At 46.3% G+C, this 23,365-nt stretch overlaps 13 non-coding genes across 13 annotated transcripts; all 13 read left to right on the forward strand.

Annotated features, from left to right (window-relative positions):
• Positions 1–148: 148 nt before the first annotated feature.
• LOC142687463 (U2 spliceosomal RNA) lies at positions 149–339 on the forward strand. The gene has a single exon (XR_012856685.1). It is a non-coding gene; the product is annotated as a U2 spliceosomal RNA (small nuclear RNA).
• A 1,296-nt stretch (positions 340–1,635) lies between these two features.
• On the forward strand, positions 1,636–1,826 carry LOC142687464 (U2 spliceosomal RNA). Its single transcript, XR_012856686.1, has one exon. It is a non-coding gene; the product is annotated as a U2 spliceosomal RNA (small nuclear RNA).
• Positions 1,827–3,110: 1,284 nt separating this feature from the next.
• Positions 3,111–3,301, forward strand: LOC142687465 (U2 spliceosomal RNA). Its single transcript, XR_012856687.1, has one exon. It is a non-coding gene; the product is annotated as a U2 spliceosomal RNA (small nuclear RNA).
• Positions 3,302–4,597: 1,296 nt separating this feature from the next.
• LOC142687481 (U2 spliceosomal RNA) lies at positions 4,598–4,788 on the forward strand. The gene has a single exon (XR_012856701.1). It is a non-coding gene; the product is annotated as a U2 spliceosomal RNA (small nuclear RNA).
• A 1,296-nt stretch (positions 4,789–6,084) lies between these two features.
• On the forward strand, positions 6,085–6,275 carry LOC142687525 (U2 spliceosomal RNA). The gene has a single exon (XR_012856741.1). It is a non-coding gene; the product is annotated as a U2 spliceosomal RNA (small nuclear RNA).
• Positions 6,276–7,564: 1,289 nt separating this feature from the next.
• Positions 7,565–7,755, forward strand: LOC142687466 (U2 spliceosomal RNA). The gene has a single exon (XR_012856688.1). It is a non-coding gene; the product is annotated as a U2 spliceosomal RNA (small nuclear RNA).
• Positions 7,756–9,047: 1,292 nt separating this feature from the next.
• Positions 9,048–9,238, forward strand: LOC142687467 (U2 spliceosomal RNA). The gene has a single exon (XR_012856689.1). It is a non-coding gene; the product is annotated as a U2 spliceosomal RNA (small nuclear RNA).
• Positions 9,239–10,518: 1,280 nt separating this feature from the next.
• On the forward strand, positions 10,519–10,709 carry LOC142687469 (U2 spliceosomal RNA). The gene has a single exon (XR_012856690.1). It is a non-coding gene; the product is annotated as a U2 spliceosomal RNA (small nuclear RNA).
• Positions 10,710–11,993: 1,284 nt separating this feature from the next.
• Positions 11,994–12,184, forward strand: LOC142687470 (U2 spliceosomal RNA). The gene has a single exon (XR_012856691.1). It is a non-coding gene; the product is annotated as a U2 spliceosomal RNA (small nuclear RNA).
• A 5,944-nt stretch (positions 12,185–18,128) lies between these two features.
• Positions 18,129–18,319, forward strand: LOC142687505 (U2 spliceosomal RNA). Its single transcript, XR_012856723.1, has one exon. It is a non-coding gene; the product is annotated as a U2 spliceosomal RNA (small nuclear RNA).
• Positions 18,320–19,615: 1,296 nt separating this feature from the next.
• LOC142687471 (U2 spliceosomal RNA) lies at positions 19,616–19,806 on the forward strand. The gene has a single exon (XR_012856692.1). It is a non-coding gene; the product is annotated as a U2 spliceosomal RNA (small nuclear RNA).
• Positions 19,807–21,094: 1,288 nt separating this feature from the next.
• On the forward strand, positions 21,095–21,285 carry LOC142687472 (U2 spliceosomal RNA). The gene has a single exon (XR_012856693.1). It is a non-coding gene; the product is annotated as a U2 spliceosomal RNA (small nuclear RNA).
• Positions 21,286–22,556: 1,271 nt separating this feature from the next.
• LOC142687473 (U2 spliceosomal RNA) lies at positions 22,557–22,747 on the forward strand. The gene has a single exon (XR_012856694.1). It is a non-coding gene; the product is annotated as a U2 spliceosomal RNA (small nuclear RNA).
• The last annotated feature ends 618 nt before the right edge of the window (positions 22,748–23,365 follow it).

Genomic DNA, 23,365 nt, shown 5'->3' on the forward strand with positions numbered 1-23,365 from the left:
TCCTCTCCGGCCTTTATTCACCTCCCGTGTAGCTGTGAGTGTGTGAGCCTGCAGGGCCCCATGGAATTGCCTAGAAGTAGGCTGAATCGCTGCAAGGGCTGAACAGCAGTATCGGGCAGGCTCGGGCAACGCGCGGCCCGTTCGGGTTATCGCTTCTCGGCCTTTTGGCTAAGATCAAGTGTAGTATCTGTTCTTATCAGTTTAATATCTGATACGTCCCCTATCTGGGGACCATATATTAAATGGATTTTTAGAACAGGGAGATGGAAATAGAGCTTGCTCTGTCCACTCCACGCATTGACCTGGTATTGCAGTATTTCCAGGACCGGTGCACCCTTTCCTTATGTGTTGACTAAAAGCAGATTCCAAAAGTGTTTTTTGTCTTTGCTATTGTTTCTGTCTTTCTGAAGGGATCTCCCCTTTTAATCCCATTATTTCAACACCTGTTGGACAATGCATGAGTGATAATGAGCTCATTGATTAAATGCAATTAATGAATAGATTGCCACCTCTTGTTGTGTGTCGTCTGTGTTTCTGTGTTTCCGGCATTTCACATTGGAACACCTCATTCACCTTCCTTGTCTTCTCTCCGCCCTCCCTTTTAGGTAAGTTAAAGAGCTGCACCTGAGCCAGCCACTGATTGATTGATTGATTGATTGATTGATTGATTGATTGATTGATTGATTGATTGATTGATGCAGCACAACAGTCAAATAGTGGAGTGGAGTAGGGGAACAGCAAACAGCCAATAAAGCAGCCCGCCCGCTCGCCTGCCCGCCACAATGGACCTACCTGTGTACACTAGATGGATGTGATGGAATGTACTGTCGTCCCTACATTTCAAGAAGAAGTAAGAATTGCAGTTGCAACAAAGCCTTGCTTGCCTACAAAGAGAGCAGCAATTTGGATTTGTTACTATGTTACCTAGAAGAATAACAAACTGTGCAAGGATGGAGGTTGTAGGAGCAAGGAGAAGTTGTCTGTAAAGTTGGTGGATGCCTATTTTCCATTTTGCAGTCCCTTGTCTCCCTCTTGTGGCCTCCTGGAGGCAACTAGCTGTGCAAAAAAAAGACAGCCTGGCGGCCGGCTGTTGCAGTGTTGCCCTCTCAGGCAACACTGAGTGACTGACTGAGCCTCACCGTCTTATATAAAGTTCAGACGGAACTTTGCACGTGTCATAGTGGAGCCCTCAGGATTCCAGAGCCAGCTTTCTGACATCATAATGGGGCCTCAGAGATAAAAGCCTGGGCCCAGGCAGTGTTGGTCAGTGCTGCTCAGCAGGCAGCACTGGACTGGACTGGATTACAGCTGATACAAGGTGTGAAGGAACAAGGGGTGGCTGTGGGCATGCACTTGCTGCCGCTGCCAGTGTTTATCTGCATGGCAGCAGGGCATTTGGGCGTTGCCAGGAAGGCGTTTTTATGTAGATTCCTCCTCTTTCAGCACTGCATTGTGGTGCAAGCAAAAGAAGCAAATCCTGTCTGGCTTCCTCTCCGGCCTTTATTCACCTCCCGTGTAGCTGTGAGTGTGTGAGCCTGCAGGGCCCCATGGAATTGCCTAGAAGTAGGCTGAATCGCTGCAAGGGCTGAACAGCAGTATCGGGCAGGCTCGGGCAACGCGCGGCCCGTTCGGGTTATCGCTTCTCGGCCTTTTGGCTAAGATCAAGTGTAGTATCTGTTCTTATCAGTTTAATATCTGATACGTCCCCTATCTGGGGACCATATATTAAATGGATTTTTAGAACAGGGAGATGGAAATAGAGCTTGCTCTGTCCACTCCACGCATTGACCTGGTATTGCAGTATTTCCAGGACCGGTGCACCCTTTCCTTATGTGTTGACTAAAAGCAGATTCCAAAAGTGTTTTTTGTCTTTGCTATTGTTTCTGTCTTTCTGAAGGGATCTCCCCTTTTAATCCCATTATTTCAACACCTGTTGGACAATGCATGAGTGATAATGAGCTCATTGATTAAATGCAATTAATGAATAGATTGCCACCTCTTGTTGTGTGTCGTCTGTGTTTCTGTGTTTCCGGCATTTCACATTGGAACACCTCATTCACCTTCCTTGTCTTCTCTCCGCCCTCCCTTTTAGGTAAGTTAAAGAGCTGCACCTGAGCCAGCCACTGATTGATTGATTGATTGATTGATTGATTGATTGATTGATTGATTGATGCAGCACAACAGTCAAATAGTGGAGTGGAGTAGGGGAACAGCAAACAGCCAATACAGCAGCCCGCCCGCTCGCCTGCCCGCCACAATGGACCTACCTGTGTACACTAGATGGATGTGATGGAATGTACTGTCGTCCCTACATTTCAAGAAGAAGTAAGAATTGCAGTTGCAACAAAGCCTTGCTTGCCTACAAAGAGAGCAGCAATTTGGATTTGTTACTATGTTACCTAGAAGAATAACAAACTGTGCAAGGATGGAGGTTGTAGGAGCAAGGAGAAGTTGTCTGTAAAGTTGGTGGATGCCTATTTTCCATTTTGCAGTCCCTTGTCTCCCTCTTGTGGCCTCCTGGAGGCAACTAGCTGTGCAAAAAAAAGACAGCCTGGCGGCCGGCTGTTGCAGTGTTGCCCTCTCAGGCAACACTGAGTGACTGACTGAGCCTCACCGTCTTATATAAAGTTCAGACGGAACTTTGCACGTGTCATAGTGGAGCCCTCAGGATTCCAGAGCCAGCTTTCTGACATCATAATGGGGCCTCAGAGATAAAAGCCTGGGCCCAGGCAGTGTTGGTCAGTGCTGCTCAGCAGGCAGCACTGGACTGGACTGGATTACAGCTGATACAAGGTGTGAAGGAACAAGGGGTGGCTGTGGGCATGCGCTTGCTGCCGCTGCCAGTGTTTATCTGCATGGCAGCAGGGCATTTGGGCGTTGCCAGGAAGGCGTTTTTATGTAGATTCCTCCTCTTTCAGCACTGCATTGTGGTGCAAGCAAAAGAAGCAAATCCTGTCTGGCTTCCTCTCCGGCCTTTATTCACCTCCCGTGTAGCTGTGAGTGTGTGAGCCTGCAGGGCCCCATGGAATTGCCTAGAAGTAGGCTGAATCGCTGCAAGGGCTGAACAGCAGTATCGGGCAGGCTCGGGCAACGCGCGGCCCGTTCGGGTTATCGCTTCTCGGCCTTTTGGCTAAGATCAAGTGTAGTATCTGTTCTTATCAGTTTAATATCTGATACGTCCCCTATCTGGGGACCATATATTAAATGGATTTTTAGAACAGGGAGATGGAAATAGAGCTTGCTCTGTCCACTCCACGCATTGACCTGGTATTGCAGTATTTCCAGGACCGGTGCACCCTTTTCTTATGTGTTGACTAAAAGCAGATTCCAAAAGTGTTTTTTGTCTTTGCTATTGTTTCTGTCTTTCTGAAGGGATCTCCCCTTTTAATCCCATTATTTCAACACCTGTTGGACAATGCATGAGTGATAATGAGCTCATTGATTAAATGCAATTAATGAATAGATTGCCACCTCTTGTTGTGTGTCGTCTGTGTTTCTGTGTTTCCGGCATTTCACATTGGAACACCTCATTCACCTTCCTTGTCTTCTCTCCGCCCTCCCTTTTAGGTAAGTTAAAGAGCTGCACCTGAGCCAGCCACTGATTGATTGATTGATTGATTGATTGATTGATTGATTGATTGATTGATTGATTGATTGATGCAGCACAACAGTCAAATAGTGGAGTGGAGTAGGGGAACAGCAAACAGCCAATAAAGCAGCCCACCCGCTCGCCTGCCCGCCACAATGGACCTACCTGTGTACACTAGATGGATGTGATGGAATGTACTGTCGTCCCTACATTTCAAGAAGAAGTAAGAATTGCAGTTGCAACAAAGCCTTGCTTGCCTACAAAGAGAGCAGCAATTTGGATTTGTTACTATGTTACCTAGAAGAATAACAAACTGTGCAAGGATGGAGGTTGTAGGAGCAAGGAGAAGTTGTCTGTAAAGTTGGTGGATGCCTATTTTCCATTTTGCAGTCCCTTGTCTCCCTCTTGTGGCCTCCTGGAGGCAACTAGCTGTGCAAAAAAAAGACAGCCTGGCGGCCGGCTGTTGCAGTGTTGCCCTCTCAGGCAACACTGAGTGACTGACTGAGCCTCACCGTCTTATATGAAGTTCAGACGGAACTTTGCACGTGTCATAGTGGAGCCCTCAGGATTCCAGAGCCAGCTTTCTGACATCATAATGGGGCCTCAGAGATAAAAGCCTGGGCCCAGGCAGTGTTGGTCAGTGCTGCTCAGCAGGCAGCACTGGACTGGACTGGATTACAGCTGATACAAGGTGTGAAGGAACAAGGGGTGGCTGTGGGCATGCACTTGCTGCCGCTGCCAGTGTTTATCTGCATGGCAGCAGGGCATTTGGGCGTTGCCAGGAAGGCGTTTTTATGTAGATTCCTCCTCTTTCAGCACTGCATTGTGGTGCAAGCAAAAGAAGCAAATCCTGTCTGGCTTCCTCTCCGGCCTTTATTCACCTCCCGTGTAGCTGTGAGTGTGTGAGCCTGCAGGGCCCCATGGAATTGCCTAGAAGTAGGCTGAATCGCTGCAAGGGCTGAACAGCAGTATCGGGCAGGCTCGGGCAACGCGCGGCCCGTTCGGGTTATCGCTTCTCGGCCTTTTGGCTAAGATCAAGTGTAGTATCTGTTCTTATCAGTTTAATATCTGATATGTCCCCTATCTGGGGACCATATATTAAATGGATTTTTAGAACAGGGAGATGGAAATAGAGCTTGCTCTGTCCACTCCACGCATTGACCTGGTATTGCAGTATTTCCAGGACCGGTGCACCCTTTCCTTATGTGTTGACTAAAAGCAGATTCCAAAAGTGTTTTTTGTCTTTGCTATTGTTTCTGTCTTTCTGAAGGGATCTCCCCTTTTAATCCCATTATTTCAACACCTGTTGGACAATGCATGAGTGATAATGAGCTCATTGATTAAATGCAATTAATGAATAGATTGCCACCTCTTGTTGTGTGTCGTCTGTGTTTCTGTGTTTCCGGCATTTCACATTGGAACACCTCATTCACCTTCCTTGTCTTCTCTCCGCCCTCCCTTTTAGGTAAGTTAAAGAGCTGCACCTGAGCCAGCCACTGATTGATTGATTGATTGATTGATTGATTGATTGATTGATTGATTGATTGATTGATTGATGCAGCACAACAGTCAAATAGTGGAGTGGAGTAGGGGAACAGCAAACAGCCAATAAAGCAGCCCGCCCGCTCGCCTGCCCGCCACAATGGACCTACCTGTGTACACTAGATGGATGTGATGGAATGTACTGTCGTCCCTACATTTCAAGAAGAAGTAAGAATTGCAGTTGCAACAAAGCCTTGCTTGCCTACAAAGAGAGCAGCAATTTGGATTTGTTACTATGTTACCTAGAAGAATAACAAACTGTGCAAGGATGGAGGTTGTAGGAGCAAGGAGAAGTTGTCTGTAAAGTTGGTGGATGCCTATTTTCCATTTTGCAGTCCCTTGTCTCCCTCTTGTGGCCTCCTGGAGGCAACTAGCTGTGCAAAAAAAAGACAGCCTGGCGGCCGGCTGTTGCAGTGTTGCCCTCTCAGGCAACACTGAGTGACTGACTGAGCCTCACCGTCTTATATGAAGTTCAGACGGAACTTTGCACGTGTCATAGTGGAGCCCTCAGGATTCCAGAGCCAGCTTTCTGACATCATAATGGGGCCTCAGAGATAAAAGCCTGGGCCCAGGCAGTGTTGGTCAGTGCTGCTCAGCAGGCAGCACTGGACTGGACTGGATTACAGCTGATACAAGGTGTGAAGGAACAAGGGGTGGCTGTGGGCATGCACTTGCTGCCGCTGCCAGTGTTTATCTGCATGGCAGCAGGGCATTTGGGCGTTGCCAGGAAGGCGTTTTTATGTAGATTCCTCCTCTTTCAGCACTGCATTGTGGTGCAAGCAAAAGAAGCAAATCCTGTCTGGCTTCCTCTCCGGCCTTTATTCACCTCCCGTGTAGCTGTGAGTGTGTGAGCCTGCAGGGCCCCATGGAATTGCCTAGAAGTAGGCTGAATCGCTGCAAGGGCTGAACAGCAGTATCGGGCAGGCTCGGGCAACGCGCGGCCCGTTCGGGTTATCGCTTCTCGGCCTTTTGGCTAAGATCAAGTGTAGTATCTGTTCTTATCAGTTTAATATCTGATATGTCCCCTATCTGGGGACCATATATTAAATGGATTTTTAGAACAGGGAGATGGAAATAGAGCTTGCTCTGTCCACTCCACGCATTGACCTGGTATTGCAGTATTTCCAGGACCGGTGCACCCTTTCCTTATGTGTTGACTAAAAGCAGATTCCAAAAGTGTTTTTTGTCTTTGCTATTGTTTCTGTCTTTCTGAAGGGATCTCCCCTTTTAATCCCATTATTTCAACACCTGTTGGACAATGCATGAGTGATAATGAGCTCATTGATTAAATGCAATTAATGAATAGATTGCCACCTCTTGTTGTGTGTCGTCTGTGTTTCTGTGTTTCCGGCATTTCACATTGGAACACCTCATTCACCTTCCTTGTCTTCTCTCCGCCCTCCCTTTTAGGTAAGTTAAAGAGCTGCACCTGAGCCAGCCACTGATTGATTGATTGATTGATTGATTGATTGATTGATTGATTGATTGATTGATTGATTGATGCAGCACAACAGTCAAATAGTGGAGTGGAGTAGGGGAACAGCAAACAGCCAATAAAGCAGCCCGCCCGCTCGCCTGCCCGCCACAATGGACCTACCTGTGTACACTAGATGGATGTGATGGAATGTACTGTCGTCCCTACATTTCAAGAAGAAGTAAGAATTGCAGTTGCAACAAAGCCTTGCTTGCCTACAAAGAGAGCAGCAATTTGGATTTGTTACTATGTTACCTAGAAGAATAACAAACTGTGCAAGGATGGAGGTTGTAGGAGCAAGGAGAAGTTGTCTGTAAAGTTGGTGGTTTTCCATTTTGCAGTCCCTTGTCTCCCTCTTGTGGCCTCCTGGAGGCAACTAGCTGTGCAAAAAAAAGACAGCCTGGCGGCCGGCTGTTGCAGTGTTGCCCTCTCAGGCAACACTGAGTGACTGACTGAGCCTCACCGTCTTATATAAAGTTCAGACGGAACTTTGCACGTGTCATAGTGGAGCCCTCAGGATTCCAGAGCCAGCTTTCTGACATCATAATGGGGCCTCAGAGATAAAAGCCTGGGCCCAGGCAGTGTTGGTCAGTGCTGCTCAGCAGGCAGCACTGGACTGGACTGGATTACAGCTGATACAAGGTGTGAAGGAACAAGGGGTGGCTGTGGGCATGCACTTGCTGCCGCTGCCAGTGTTTATCTGCATGGCAGCAGGGCATTTGGGCGTTGCCAGGAAGGCGTTTTTATGTAGATTCCTCCTCTTTCAGCACTGCATTGTGGTGCAAGCAAAAGAAGCAAATCCTGTCTGGCTTCCTCTCCGGCCTTTATTCACCTCCCGTGTAGCTGTGAGTGTGTGAGCCTGCAGGGCCCCATGGAATTGCCTAGAAGTAGGCTGAATCGCTGCAAGGGCTGAACAGCAGTATCGGGCAGGCTCGGGCAACGCGCGGCCCGTTCGGGTTATCGCTTCTCGGCCTTTTGGCTAAGATCAAGTGTAGTATCTGTTCTTATCAGTTTAATATCTGATACGTCCCCTATCTGGGGACCATATATTAAATGGATTTTTAGAACAGGGAGATGGAAATAGAGCTTGCTCTGTCCACTCCACGCATTGACCTGGTATTGCAGTATTTCCAGGACCGGTGCACCCTTTCCTTATGTGTTGACTAAAAGCAGATTCCAAAAGTGTTTTTTGTCTTTGCTATTGTTTCTGTCTTTCTGAAGGGATCTCCCCTTTTAATCCCATTATTTCAACACCTGTTGGACAATGCATGAGTGATAATGAGCTCATTGATTAAATGCAATTAATGAATAGATTGCCACCTCTTGTTGTGTGTCGTCTGTGTTTCTGTGTTTCCGGCATTTCACATTGGAACACCTCATTCACCTTCCTTGTCTTCTCTCCGCCCTCCCTTTTAGGTAAGTTAAAGAGCTGCACCTGAGCCAGCCACTGATTGATTGATTGATTGATTGATTGATTGATTGATTGATTGATTGATTGATTGATGCAGCACAACAGTCAAATAGTGGAGTGGAGTAGGGGAACAGCAAACAGCCAATAAAGCAGCCCGCCCGCTCGCCTGCCCGCCACAATGGACCTACCTGTGTACACTAGATGGATGTGATGGAATGTACTGTCGTCCCTACATTTCAAGAAGAAGTAAGAATTGCAGTTGCAACAAAGCCTTGCTTGCCTACAAAGAGAGCAGCAATTTGGATTTGTTACTATGTTACCTAGAAGAATAACAAACTGTGCAAGGATGGAGGTTGTAGGAGCAAGGAGAAGTTGTCTGTAAAGTTGGTGGATGCCTATTTTCCATTTTGCAGTCCCTTGTCTCCCTCTTGTGGCCTCCTGGAGGCAACTAGCTGTGCAAAAAAAAGACAGCCTGGCGGCCGGCTGTTGCAGTGTTGCCCTCTCAGGCAACACTGAGTGACTGACTGAGCCTCACCGTCTTATATAAAGTTCAGACGGAACTTTGCACGTGTCATAGTGGAGCCCTCAGGATTCCAGAGCCAGCTTTCTGACATCATAATGGGGCCTCAGAGATAAAAGCCTGGGCCCAGGCAGTGTTGGTCAGTGCTGCTCAGCAGGCAGCACTGGACTGGACTGGATTACAGCTGATACAAGGTGTGAAGGAACAAGGGGTGGCTGTGGGCATGCACTTGCTGCCGCTGCCAGTGTTTATCTGCATGGCAGCAGGGCATTTGGGCGTTGCCAGGAAGGCGTTTTTATGTAGATTCCTCCTCTTTCAGCACTGCATTGTGGTGCAAGCAAAAGAAGCAAATCCTGTCTGGCTTCCTCTCCGGCCTTTATTCACCTCCCGTGTAGCTGTGAGTGTGTGAGCCTGCAGGGCCCCATGGAATTGCCTAGAAGTAGGCTGAATCGCTGCAAGGGCTGAACAGCAGTATCGGGCAGGCTCGGGCAACGCGCGGCCCGTTCGGGTTATCGCTTCTCGGCCTTTTGGCTAAGATCAAGTGTAGTATCTGTTCTTATCAGTTTAATATCTGATACGTCCCCTATCTGGGGACCATATATTAAATGGATTTTTAGAACAGGGAGATGGAAATAGAGCTTGCTCTGTCCACTCCACGCATTGACCTGGTATTGCAGTATTTCCAGGACCGGTGCACCCTTTCCTTATGTGTTGACTAAAAGCAGATTCCAAAAGTGTTTTTTGTCTTTGCTATTGTTTCTGTCTTTCTGAAGGGATCTCCCCTTTTAATCCCATTATTTCAACACCTGTTGGACAATGCATGAGTGATAATGAGCTCATTGATTAAATGCAATTAATGAATAGATTGCCACCTCTTGTTGTGTGTCGTCTGTGTTTCTGTGTTTCCGGCATTTCACATTGGAACACCTCATTCACCTTCCTTGTCTTCTCTCCGCCCTCCCTTTTAGGTAAGTTAAAGAGCTGCACCTGAGCCAGCCACTGATTGATTGATTGATTGATTGATTGATTGATTGATTGATTGATGCAGCACAACAGTCAAATAGTGGAGTGGAGTAGGGGAACAGCAAACAGCCAATAAAGCAGCCCGCCCGCTCGCCTGCCCGCCACAATGGACCTACCTGTGTACACTAGATGGATGTGATGGAATGTACTGTCGTCCCTACATTTCAAGAAGAAGTAAGAATTGCAGTTGCAACAAAGCCTTGCTTGCCTACAAAGAGAGCAGCAATTTGGATTTGTTACTATGTTACCTAGAAGAATAACAAACTGTGCAAGGATGGAGGTTGTAGGAGCAAGGAGAAGTTGTCTGTAAAGTTGGTGGATGCCTATTTTCCATTTTGCAGTCCCTTGTCTCCCTCTTGTGGCCTCCTGGAGGCAACTAGCTGTGCAAAAAAAAGACAGCCTGGCGGCCGGCTGTTGCAGTGTTGCCCTCTCAGGCAACACTGAGTGACTGACTGAGCCTCACCGTCTTATATAAAGTTCAGACGGAACTTTGCACGTGTCATAGTGGAGCCCTCAGGATTCCAGAGCCAGCTTTCTGACATCATAATGGGGCCTCAGAGATAAAAGCCTGGGCCCAGGCAGTGTTGGTCAGTGCTGCTCAGCAGGCAGCACTGGACTGGACTGGATTACAGCTGATACAAGGTGTGAAGGAACAAGGGGTGGCTGTGGGCATGCACTTGCTGCCGCTGCCAGTGTTTATCTGCATGGCAGCAGGGCATTTGGGCGTTGCCAGGAAGGCGTTTTTATGTAGATTCCTCCTCTTTCAGCACTGCATTGTGGTGCAAGCAAAAGAAGCAAATCCTGTCTGGCTTCCTCTCCGGCCTTTATTCACCTCCCGTGTAGCTGTGAGTGTGTGAGCCTGCAGGGCCCCATGGAATTGCCTAGAAGTAGGCTGAATCGCTGCAAGGGCTGAACAGCAGTATCGGGCAGGCTCGGGCAACGCGCGGCCCGTTCGGGTTATCGCTTCTCGGCCTTTTGGCTAAGATCAAGTGTAGTATCTGTTCTTATCAGTTTAATATCTGATACGTCCCCTATCTGGGGACCATATATTAAATGGATTTTTAGAACAGGGAGATGGAAATAGAGCTTGCTCTGTCCACTCCACGCATTGACCTGGTATTGCAGTATTTCCAGGACCGGTGCACCCTTTCCTTATGTGTTGACTAAAAGCAGATTCCAAAAGTGTTTTTTGTCTTTGCTATTGTTTCTGTCTTTCTGAAGGGATCTCCCCTTTTAATCCCATTATTTCAACACCTGTTGGACAATGCATGAGTGATAATGAGCTCATTGATTAAATGCAATTAATGAATAGATTGCCACCTCTTGTTGTGTGTCGTCTGTGTTTCTGTGTTTCCGGCATTTCACATTGGAACACCTCATTCACCTTCCTTGTCTTCTCTCCGCCCTCCCTTTTAGGTAAGTTAAAGAGCTGCACCTGAGCCAGCCACTGATTGATTGATTGATTGATTGATTGATTGATTGATTGATTGATTGATGCAGCACAACAGTCAAATAGTGGAGTGGAGTAGGGGAACAGCAAACAGCCAATAAAGCAGCCCGCCCGCTCGCCTGCCCGCCACAATGGACCTACCTGTGTACACTAGATGGATGTGATGGAATGTACTGTCGTCCCTACATTTCAAGAAGAAGTAAGAATTGCAGTTGCAACAAAGCCTTGCTTGCCTACAAAGAGAGCAGCAATTTGGATTTGTTACTATGTTACCTAGAAGAATAACAAACTGTGCAAGGATGGAGGTTGTAGGAGCAAGGAGAAGTTGTCTGTAAAGTTGGTGGATGCCTATTTTCCATTTTGCAGTCCCTTGTCTCCCTCTTGTGGCCTCCTGGAGGCAACTAGCTGTGCAAAAAAAAGACAGCCTGGCGGCCGGCTGTTGCAGTGTTGCCCTCTCAGGCAACACTGAGTGACTGACTGAGCCTCACCGTCTTATATAAAGTTCAGACGGAACTTTGCACGTGTCATAGTGGAGCCCTCAGGATTCCAGAGCCAGCTTTCTGACATCATAATGGGGCCTCAGAGATAAAAGCCTGGGCCCAGGCAGTGTTGGTCAGTGCTGCTCAGCAGGCAGCACTGGACTGGACTGGATTACAGCTGATACAAGGTGTGAAGGAACAAGGGGTGGCTGTGGGCATGCACTTGCTGCCGCTGCCAGTGTTTATCTGCATGGCAGCAGGGCATTTGGGCGTTGCCAGGAAGGCGTTTTTATGTAGATTCCTCCTCTTTCAGCACTGCATTGTGGTGCAAGCAAAAGAAGCAAATCCTGTCTGGCTTCCTCTCCGGCCTTTATTCACCTCCCGTGTAGCTGTGAGTGTGTGAGCCTGCAGGGCCCCATGGAATTGCCTAGAAGTAGGCTGAATCGCTGCAAGGGCTGAACAGCAGTATCGGGCAGGCTCGGGCAACGCGCGGCCCGTTCGGGTTATCGCTTCTCGGCCTTTTGGCTAAGATCAAGTGTAGTATCTGTTCTTATCAGTTTAATATCTGATACGTCCCCTATCTGGGGACCATATATTAAATGGATTTTTAGAACAGGGAGATGGAAATAGAGCTTGCTCTGTCCACTCCACGCATTGACCTGGTATTGCAGTATTTCCAGGACCGGTGCACCCTTTCCTTATGTGTTGACTAAAAGCAGATTCCAAAAGTGTTTTTTGTCTTTGCTATTGTTTCTGTCTTTCTGAAGGGATCTCCCCTTTTAATCCCATTATTTCAACACCTGTTGGACAATGCATGAGTGATAATGAGCTCATTGATTAACCCCTTCCCTCTTTGGCCACTTTTGACCTTCCTGACAGAGCCTCATTTTTCAAATCTGACATGTTTCACTTTATATGGTAATAACTCCGGAATGCTTTTACCTATCCAAGTGATTCTTAGATTGTTTTCTCGTGACACATTGGACTTTATGTTACTGGCAAAATTTGCCCCATACATTCAGTATTTAATTGTGAAAAACACCAAAATTTAGCGAAAAATTGCAAAAATTTGCATTTTTCTCAATTTAAATGTATCTGCTTGTAAGACAGGCAGTTATACCACACAAAGATGTTGCTAACTAACTTCCCCCATATGTCTACTTTAGATTGGCATCGTTTTTTGAACATCATTTTATTTTTCTAGGACGTTACAAGGCTTAGAACTTTAGCAGCAATTTCTCACATTTTCAAGAAAATTTCAAAAGGCTATTTTTACAGGGGCCAGTTCAGTTGTGAAGTGGCTTTGAGGTCCTTAGATATTAAAAACCCCCAATAAGTGACCCCATTTTAAAAACTGCACCCCTCAAAGTATTCAAAACAGCATTTAGAAAGTTTCTTAACCCTTTAGACATTGCACAGGAATTAAGGCAATGTAGAGGTGAAATTTACAAAGTTCATTATTTTTTTCCAGAAATTCATTTTGAATCCATTTTTTTTGTACCACAGAATGTTTTACCCAAGAAATGCAACTCAATATTTATTGCCCAGGTTCTGCAGTTTTAGGAAATATCCCACATGTGGCTTTAGTGTGCTACTGGACTGAAGCACCGGCCTCAGAAGCAAAGGAGCACCTGGTGGATTTTGGGTCTCCTTTTTATTAGAATATATTTTAGGTACCATGTCAGCTTTGAACAGGTCTAGTGGAACTAAAACAGTGGAAACCCCCCAAAAGTGACCCCATTTGGGAAACTACACCCCTCGAGGAATTTATCTAGGGGTGTAGCAAGCATTTTGACCGGCCAGTTTTTTTGCAAAAATTTTTGGAACTTGGCCATGAAAATGAAAATCTAAATTTTTTCAAATAAAATGTAGGTTTAGCTAATTTTTTTTCATTTCCAAAAGAACTAAAGTAGAAAAAGCACCACAACATTTGTAGAGCAATTTCTCCCGAGTAAAACAATACCCCACATGTGGTAATAAACGGTTATTTGGACACACAGCAGGGCTTAGAATGGAAAGAGCGCCATTTGGCTCTTGGAGCTCAAATTTAGCAGGAATGGTTTGCGGAGGTCATGTCGCATTTGCAAAGCCCCCTAGGGGACAAAACAGTGGAAACCCCCAACAAGTGACCCCATTTTGGAAACTATACCCCTCGAGTAATTTATCTAGGGGTGTAGCAAGCATTTTGACCGGCCAGTTTTTTTGCAAAAATTTTTGGAACTAGGCCATGAAAATGAAAATCTAAATTTTTTTCAAATAAAATGTAGGTTTAGCTAATTTTTTTTCATTTCCACAAGGACTGAAGGAGAAAAAGCACTATAAAATTTGTAAAGAAATTTCTCCCGAGTAAAACAATGCCCCACATGTGGTAATAAACGGCTGTTTGGAGACACGGCGAGGCTGAGAAGGGAAAGAGCGCCATTTGGCTTTTGGAACTCAAATTTAGCAGGAATGGTTTGCGGAGGCCATGTCACATTTGCAAAGCTCCTGAGGGGACAAAACAGTGGAAACCCCCAACAAGTGACCCCATTTTGGAAACTACACCCCATGAGGAAATTATCTAGGAGTATAGTGAGCAGTTTGACCCCACAGGTGTTTTACAGAACTTATTGGAAGTAGACCGTAAAAATGAAAATCTACATTTTTTCAAATAAAATGTAGGTTTAGGTATTTTTTTTTTCATTTCCACAAGGACTGAAGGAGAAAAAGCACCATAAAATTAGTAAAGAAATTTCTCCCGAGTAAAACAATACCCCACATGTGGTCACAAACATCTGTTTGGACACACGGTAGGTCTCAGAATGGAACTAGCACCATTTGGATTTTGGATAGTGTCTGGGCGCCATGTCACATTTGCTGAGCCCCTGTAGTACTAGTACAGTGGAAACACCCCAAAATTGACTCCATTTGGGAAACTGCACCCCCTGAGGAATCATCTAGGGGTATAGTGAAAATTTTGATCCCAAAGGTTTTTTGCTGAATTAATTAGAATTAAGCTATGAAAATGAAAAATATTTTTTTTTTCCAACAAGATGTAGTTTTAGATCAACATTTTTCATTTTTACAAGGAATAGAGAAGAAAAAGCCCCCCAACATTTGTAAAGTAATTTCTCCCGAGTACGGTAACACCCCATTTGTGGTTATAATCGGCTATTTACGTATATGGGAGCATTCAGAAGAAAAGGAGCAGTATTTATCTTTTGGAGCGTAGATTTTGCTGGAATGGTTTGCGGACGCCATGTTGCATTTGCAAAACCCCTGATGTACCAAACAAAAGTGACCCCGTTTTAGAAACTACACCCCTAAAGGCATTTATCAAGGGGTGTAGTGAGAATTTAGACATCACAGGTGTTTTTCAGAAATTTCAATTTTTCCACTGATCTGCCCATTCACCGCACAAGATGTTGTGCCCCTAGAGAATCTTACCCCATAAATTGTTAAGCGGGTTCTCCCGGGTATGGTAATGCCTTACTTGTGGCCATAAATTGCTGTTTGGGCACGCTGTAGGGCTAAGAAGGGAAAGACCGCCATTTTGAGCATGGATTTTGCTTGGTAATAGTTCTGTTTGGGGTTTTGCTGGTATTTCAGTTTATAATGTGGTGGCATATGTAATCTGTGCGGAGTACATCAGGGTATATGTAAGCTGTGCGGAGTACATCAGGGTATATGTAATCTGTGCGGAGTCCATCAGGGTATATGTAATCTGTGCGGAGTACATCAGGGTATATGTAATCTGTGCGGAGTATATCAGGGGTATATGTAATCTGTGCGGAGTATATCAGGGGTATATGTAATCTGTGCGGAGTATATCAGGGGTATATGTAATCTGTGCGGAGTATATCAGGGGTATATGTAATCTGTGCGGAGTATATCAGGGGTATATGTAATCTGTGCGGAGTACATCAGGGCATAATAAGAGGGTATAATAATGGGGTAAATAATACAATTCTCCATAGATGTGTGTTACGATGTGACGCGATCCGTCATGCACAGGCCGGCGTCACACTGATAAACGGTTTTCTTTCTTATCCCTCCTTTGTAACGCTCTGCACCTTTAGGGGACTTTTTCTCCTTCGTAGTTTGGGAAATATTACTGGGAAAGTTTTGCGCTGGTATAATACGGGCGCCCTCACTTCCAGCGGATGTGCTATGTCCCTGCCCTTTCCTAGTTCCTAAATACTAGGGCCCTGAAACTGCAGGAATGTTCCCCTCCGGCCTGCGCATTGAGATGTTTTTTCATCACCGCATTACTAGTGCCGTAACTTTTTTGTTTTTCAGTTGATTGAGCGGTGTGCGGGCTTGTTTTTTGCGAGACGGGCTGTAGATTTTATTGGTACCATTTTAGAACACATACGACTTTTTGATCACTTTTTATTTCATTTTTTGGTAAAGGAAATTACCAAAAACAAGCAATTCTGGAATCGTTTTTTATTGTTTTTTTTATCGGCATCCACAGTGCGCCCTAAATTACATGTTGGCTTTATTCTGCGGGTCGATACGATTACGGCGATACCAAATTTATATAGTTTTTTTTATGTATTGCGGCTTTTGCACAATAAAATCACTTTTTTTATAAAATCATTTGTTTTCTGTGTCGCCATATTCTAAGACCCATAACTTTTTTATTTTTGCGTGCACGAAACGGTGTCAGGGATTATTTTTTGCGGGACGGATTGCCGTTTTTATTGGTACTATTTTGGAGTAAATGTGACTTTTTGATCACTTTTTATAGCATTTTTTGGAAGGAGATGTGACCTAAAAACAAAGATTCTGGCGTTGTTTTTCATGGTTTTTTTTTTATGGCGTTCACCGTGCGGAATAAATTACATAATAGTTTTGTAGTTTGGGTCGTTACGGACGCGGCGATACCAATTATGTATAGTTTTTTTAATTTTTACGGTTTTTCCCATAATAAAAGTCTTACTATGGGAAAAAAGTCAGTTTAGCTTTATTTTTATTTGAAATGTGTGTGTTTTTATTGTTTTACCACATTTTTATTAACTTTTTTTTACTTTTCTGACTTGTCCCACTAGGGGACATGAGGGCCTGATGCCCCGATCGCTACTCTAATACACTGCACTATATACGAAGTGCAGTGTATTAGCGCTGTCAGTTATTCACTGACAGCAAGCCTATGAGGACACGCCGAAGGCGGGTCCTCATGGGCTCCCGTACAAGGCAGACTCGGACGCCATTTTCTGGCGTCCGATTGCCACAGCAACCCAGCGATTGCATCACTGGGTTGCCGATCGGGTGAAAACCTATCAGATGCTGCGCTCTATTGAGCGCAGCATCTGAGGGGTTAATCTGCCGGATCGGAGAGTAGCTCCGGTCCTGGCAGTTACAGGAGGGTGCCAGCTGTATAATACAGCTGTCACCCCGCGGTGATGGTGCCGGCTCTGCTCCTGAGCCCGCACAATCCCTGCGCCGTACATGTACGGCGCTTTGCGGGAAGCACCTCCCGACAGCGCCGTACATGTACGGCGCATGTCGGGAAGGGCTTAAATGCAATTAATGAATAGATTGCCACCTCTTGTTGTGTGTAGTCTGTGTTTCTGTGTTTCCGGCATTTCACATTGGAACACCTCATTCACCTTCCTTGTCTTCTCTCCGCCCTCCCTTTTAGGTAAGTTAAAGAGCTGCACCTGAGCCAGCCACTGATTGATTGATTGATTGATTGATTGATTGATTGATTGATTGATGCAGCACAACAGTCAAATAGTGGAGTGGAGTAGGGGAACAGCAAACAGCCAATAAAGCAGCCCGCCCGCTCGCCTGCCCGCCACAATGGACCTACCTGTGTACACTAGATGGATGTGATGGAATGTACTGTCGTCCCTACATTTCAAGAAGAAGTAAGAATTGCAGTTGCAACAAAGCCTTGCTTGCCTACAAAGAGAGCAGCAATTTGGATTTGTTACTATGTTACCTAGAAGAATAACAAACTGTGCAAGGATGGAGGTTGTAGGAGCAAGGAGAAGTTGTCTGTAAAGTTGGTGGATGCCTATTTTCCATTTTGCAGTCCCTTGTCTCCCTCTTGTGGCCTCCTGGAGGCAACTAGCTGTGCAAAAAAAAGACAGCCTGGCGGCCGGCTGTTGCAGTGTTGCCCTCTCAGGCAACACTGAGTGACTGACTGAGCCTCACCGTCTTATATAAAGTTCAGACGGAACTTTGCACGTGTCATAGTGGAGCCCTCAGGATTCCAGAGCCAGCTTTCTGACATCATAATGGGGCCTCAGAGATAAAAGCCTGGGCCCAGGCAGTGTTGGTCAGTGCTGCTCAGCAGGCAGCACTGGACTGGACTGGATTACAGCTGATACAAGGTGTGAAGGAACAAGGGGTGGCTGTGGGCATGCACTTGCTGCCGCTGCCAGTGTTTATCTGCATGGCAGCAGGGCATTTGGGCGTTGCCAGGAAGGCGTTTTTATGTAGATTCCTCCTCTTTCAGCACTGCATTGTGGTGCAAGCAAAAGAAGCAAATCCTGTCTGGCTTCCTCTCCGGCCTTTATTCACCTCCCGTGTAGCTGTGAGTGTGTGAGCCTGCAGGGCCCCATGGAATTGCCTAGAAGTAGGCTGAATCGCTGCAAGGGCTGAACAGCAGTATCGGGCAGGCTCGGGCAACGCGCGGCCCGTTCGGGTTATCGCTTCTCGGCCTTTTGGCTAAGATCAAGTGTAGTATTTGTTCTTATCAGTTTAATATCTGATACGTCCCCTATCTGGGGACCATATATTAAATGGATTTTTAGAACAGGGAGATGGAAATAGAGCTTGCTCTGTCCACTCCACGCATTGACCTGGTATTGCAGTATTTCCAGGACCGGTGCACCCTTTCCTTATGTGTTGACTAAAAGCAGATTCCAAAAGTGTTTTTTGTCTTTGCTATTGTTTCTGTCTTTCTGAAGGGATCTCCCCTTTTAATCCCATTATTTCAACACCTGTTGGACAATGCATGAGTGATAATGAGCTCATTGATTAAATGCAATTAATGAATAGATTGCCACCTCTTGTTGTGTGTCGTCTGTGTTTCTGTGTTTCCGGCATTTCACATTGGAACACCTCATTCACCTTCCTTGTCTTCTCTCCGCCCTCCCTTTTAGGTAAGTTAAAGAGCTGCACCTGAGCCAGCCACTGATTGATTGATTGATTGATTGATTGATTGATTGATTGATTGATTGATTGATTGATTGATGCAGCACAACAGTCAAATAGTGGAGTGGAGTAGGGGAACAGCAAACAGCCAATAAAGCAGCCCGCCCGCTCGCCTGCCCGCCACAATGGACCTACCTGTGTACACTAGATGGATGTGATGGAATGTACTGTCGTCCCTACATTTCAAGAAGAAGTAAGAATTGCAGTTGCAACAAAGCCTTGCTTGCCTACAAAGAGAGCAGCAATTTGGATTTGTTACTATGTTACCTAGAAGAATAACAAACTGTGCAAGGATGGAGGTTGTAGGAGCAAGGAGAAGTTGTCTGTAAAGTTGGTGGATGCCTATTTTCCATTTTGCAGTCCCTTGTCTCCCTCTTGTGGCCTCCTGGAGGCAACTAGCTGTGCAAAAAAAAGACAGCCTGGCGGCCGGCTGTTGCAGTGTTGCCCTCTCAGGCAACACTGAGTGACTGACTGAGCCTCACCGTCTTATATAAAGTTCAGACGGAACTTTGCACGTGTCATAGTGGAGCCCTCAGGATTCCAGAGCCAGCTTTCTGACATCATAATGGGGCCTCAGAGATAAAAGCCTGGGCCCAGGCAGTGTTGGTCAGTGCTGCTCAGCAGGCAGCACTGGACTGGACTGGATTACAGCTGATACAAGGTGTGAAGGAACAAGGGGTGGCTGTGGGCATGCACTTGCTGCCGCTGCCAGTGTTTATCTGCATGGCAGCAGGGCATTTGGGCGTTGCCAGGAAGGCGTTTTTATGTAGATTCCTCCTCTTTCAGCACTGCATTGTGGTGCAAGCAAAAGAAGCAAATCCTGTCTGGCTTCCTCTCCGGCCTTTATTCACCTCCCGTGTAGCTGTGAGTGTGTGAGCCTGCAGGGCCCCATGGAATTGCCTAGAAGTAGGCTGAATCGCTGCAAGGGCTGAACAGCAGTATCGGGCAGGCTCGGGCAACGCGCGGCCCGTTCGGGTTATCGCTTCTCGGCCTTTTGGCTAAGATCAAGTGTAGTATCTGTTCTTATCAGTTTAATATCTGATACGTCCCCTATCTGGGGACCATATATTAAATGGATTTTTAGAACAGGGAGATGGAAATAGAGCTTGCTCTGTCCACTCCACGCATTGACCTGGTATTGCAGTATTTCCAGGACCGGTGCACCCTTTCCTTATGTGTTGACTAAAAGCAGATTCCAAAAGTGTTTTTTGTCTTTGCTATTGTTTCTGTCTTTCTGAAGGGATCTCCCCTTTTAATCCCATTATTTCAACACCTGTTGGACAATGCATGAGTGATAATGAGCTCATTGATTAAATGCAATTAATGAATAGATTGCCACCTCTTGTTGTGTGTCGTCTGTGTTTCTGTGTTTCCGGCATTTCACATTGGAACACCTCATTCACCTTCCTTGTCTTCTCTCCGCCCTCCCTTTTAGGTAAGTTAAAGAGCTGCACCTGAGCCAGCCACTGATTGATTGATTGATTGATTGATTGATTGATTGATTGATTGATTGATTGATGCAGCACAACAGTCAAATAGTGGAGTGGAGTAGGGGAACAGCAAACAGCCAATAAAGCAGCCCGCCCGCTCGCCTGCCCGCCACAATGGACCTACCTGTGTACACTAGATGGATGTGATGGAATGTACTGTCGTCCCTACATTTCAAGAAGAAGTAAGAATTGCAGTTGCAACAAAGCCTTGCTTGCCTACAAAGAGAGCAGCAATTTGGATTTGTTACTATGTTACCTAGAAGAATAACAAACTGTGCAAGGATGGAGGTTGTAGGAGCAAGGAGAAGTTGTCTGTAAAGTTGGTGGATGCCTATTTTCCATTTTGCAGTCCCTTGTCTCCCTCTTGTGGCCTCCTGGAGGCAACTAGCTGTGCAAAAAAAAGACAGCCTGGCGGCCGGCTGTTGCAGTGTTGCCCTCTCAGGCAACACTGAGTGACTGACTGAGCCTCACCGTCTTATATAAAGTTCAGACGGAACTTTGCACGTGTCATAGTGGAGCCCTCAGGATTCCAGAGCCAGCTTTCTGACATCATAATGGGGCCTCAGAGATAAAAGCCTGGGCCCAGGCAGTGTTGGTCAGTGCTGCTCAGCAGGCAGCACTGGACTGGACTGGATTACAGCTGATACAAGGTGTGAAGGAACAAGGGGTGGCTGTGGGCATGCACTTGCTGCCGCTGCCAGTGTTTATCTGCATGGCAGCAGGGCATTTGGGCGTTGCCAGGAAGGCGTTTTTATGTAGATTCCTCCTCTTTCAGCACTGCATTGTGGTGCAAGCAAAAGAAGCAAATCCTGTCTGGCTTCCTCTCCGGCCTTTATTCACCTCCCGTGTAGCTGTGAGTGTGTGAGCCTGCAGGGCCCCATGGAATTGCCTAGAAGTAGGCTGAATCGCTGCAAGGGCTGAACAGCAGTATCGGGCAGGCTCGGGCAACGCGCGGCCCGTTCGGGTTATCGCTTCTCGGCCTTTTGGCTAAGATCAAGTGTAGTATCTGTTCTTATCAGTTTAATATCTGATACGTCCCCTATCTGGGGACCATATATTAAATGGATTTTTAGAACAGGGAGATGGAAATAGAGCTTGCTCTGTCCACTCCACGCATTGACCTGGTATTGCAGTATTTCCAGGACCGGTGCACCCTTTCCTTATGTGTTGACTAAAAGCAGATTCCAAAAGTGTTTTTTGTCTTTGCTATTGTTTCTGTCTTTCTGAAGGGATCTCCCCTTTTAATCCCATTATTTCAACACCTGTTGGACAATGCATGAGTGATAATGAGCTCATTGATTAAATGCAATTAATGAATAGATTGCCACCTCTTGTTGTGTGTCGTCTGTGTTTCTGTGTTTCCGGCATTTCACATTGGAACACCTCATTCACCTTCCTTGTCTTCTCTCCGCCCTCCCTTTTAGGTAAGTTAAAGAGCTGCACCTGAGCCAGCCACTGATTGATTGATTGATTGATTGATTGATTGATTGATGCAGCACAACAGTCAAATAGTGGAGTGGAGTAGGGGAACAGCAAACAGCCAATAAAGCAGCCCGCCCGCTCGCCTGCCCGCCACAATGGACCTACCTGTGTACACTAGATGGATGTGATGGAATGTACTGTCGTCCCTACATTTCAAGAAGAAGTAAGAATTGCAGTTGCAACAAAGCCTTGCTTGCCTACAAAGAGAGCAGCAATTTGGATTTGTTACTATGTTACCTAGAAGAACAACAAACTGTGCAAGGATGGAGGTTGTAGGAGCAAGGAGAAGTTGTCTGTAAAGTTGGTGGATGCCTATTTTCCATTTTGCAGTCCCTTGTCTCCCTCTTGTGGCCTCCTGGAGGCAACTAGCTGTGCAAAAAAAAGACAGCCTGGCGGCCGGCTGTTGCAGTGTTGCCCTCTCAGCAACACTGAGTGACTGACTGAGCCTCACCGTCTTATATAAAGTTCAGACGGAACTTTGCACGTGTCATAGTGGAGCCCTCAGGATTCCAGAGCCAGCTTTCTGACATCATAATGGGGCCTCAGAGATAAAAGCCTGGGCCCAGGCAGTGTTGGTCAGTGCTGCTCAGCAGGCAGCACTGGACTGGACTGGATTACAGCTGATACAAGGTGTGAAGGAACAAGGGGTGGCTGTGGGCATGCACTTGCTGCCGCTGCCAGTGTTTATCTGCATGGCAGCAGGGCATTTGGGCGTTGCCAGGAAGGCGTTTTTATGTAGATTCCTCCTCTTTCAGCACTGCATTGTGGTGCAAGCAAAAGAAGCAAATCCTGTCTGGCTTCCTCTCCGGCCTTTATTCACCTCCCGTGTAGCTGTGAGTGTGTGAGCCTGCAGGGCCCCATGGAATTGCCTAGAAGTAGGCTGAATCGCTGCAAGGGCTGAACAGCAGTATCGGGCAGGCTCGGGCAACGCGCGGCCCGTTCGGGTTATCGCTTCTCGGCCTTTTGGCTAAGATCAAGTGTAGTATCTGTTCTTATCAGTTTAATATCTGATACGTCCCCTATCTGGGGACCATATATTAAATGGATTTTTAGAACAGGGAGATGGAAATAGAGCTTGCTCTGTCCACTCCACGCATTGACCTGGTATTGCAGTATTTCCAGGACCGGTGCACCCTTTCCTTATGTGTTGACTAAAAGCAGATTCCAAAAGTGTTTTTTGTCTTTGCTATTGTTTCTGTCTTTCTGAAGGGATCTCCCCTTTTAATCCCATTATTTCAACACCTGTTGGACAATGCATGAGTGATAATGAGCTCATTGATTAAATGCAATTAATGAATAGATTGCCACCTCTTGTTGTGTGTCGTCTGTGTTTCTGTGTTTCCGGCATTTCACATTGGAACACCTCATTCACCTTCCTTGTCTTCTCTCCGCCCTCCCTTTTAGGTAAGTTAAAGAGCTGCACCTGAGCCAGCCACTGATTGATTGATTGATTGATTGATTGATTGATTGATGCAGCACAACAGTCAAATAGTGGAGTGGAGTAGGGGAACAGCAAACAGCCAATAAAGCAGCCCGCCCGCTCGCCTGCCCGCCACAATGGACCTACCTGTGTACACTAGATGGATGTGATGGAATGTACTGTCGTCCCTACATTTCAAGAAGAAGTAAGAATTGCAGTTGCAACAAAGCCTTGCTTGCCTACAAAGAGAGCAGCAATTTGGATTTGTTACTATGTTACCTAGAAGAATAACAAACTGTGCAAGGATGGAGGTTGTAGGAGCAAGGAGAAGTTGTC

Source organism: Rhinoderma darwinii, assembly GCF_050947455.1.
Source record: "Rhinoderma darwinii isolate aRhiDar2 chromosome 5 unlocalized genomic scaffold, aRhiDar2.hap1 SUPER_5_unloc_23, whole genome shotgun sequence".
In the NCBI taxonomy this organism is placed as follows: domain Eukaryota; kingdom Metazoa; phylum Chordata; class Amphibia; order Anura; family Rhinodermatidae; genus Rhinoderma; species Rhinoderma darwinii.